Consider the following 538-nt stretch of genomic DNA (forward strand, 5'->3'; position numbering starts at 1 on the left):
CTCTCTCTCTCTCTCTCTCTCTCTCTCTCTCTCTGTCTCTGTCTCTCTCTCTCTCTCTCTCTCACACACACACACACACACACACACACCTTCCCACTAGATTTTCTGTGCAAGGAATTGCTCTTTCCAGGAAAAACACTTTCACAATTAAACTTATTCTATGTGGAGTTAGAGAATCAAACTCAGGGACTTGCACATGCTAGAACATTGTATGATCAAACTACAGCCCCAGTCCCACAGCTAAACCATTTGTTTGGTTTTATTTATTTACTTATTTATTTATTTATTTATTTATTTATTTATTTATTGGGACAGCAGAACTAACTAAATGCACTTGGGACCCAGACTGTGAATGAAGGAAGTTCATGGGTTTCAGAGTGCCTGAGGGGAGGAAAATAATTTTTTTTTCATTTATTTAATTTAAGATTATATTTTAAATTTATGTTTATGGCTGTGTATCTGTGTGTGGTTGATACACATGAATACAGGTGTCTGTGGGGCCCAAAGAAGGAACTTGAATCCCCTGAAACTAGAATTA

This window comes from Microtus ochrogaster, chromosome 22 (assembly GCF_000317375.1).
Source record: "Microtus ochrogaster isolate Prairie Vole_2 chromosome 22, MicOch1.0, whole genome shotgun sequence".
Lineage (NCBI taxonomy): Eukaryota > Metazoa > Chordata > Mammalia > Rodentia > Cricetidae > Microtus > Microtus ochrogaster.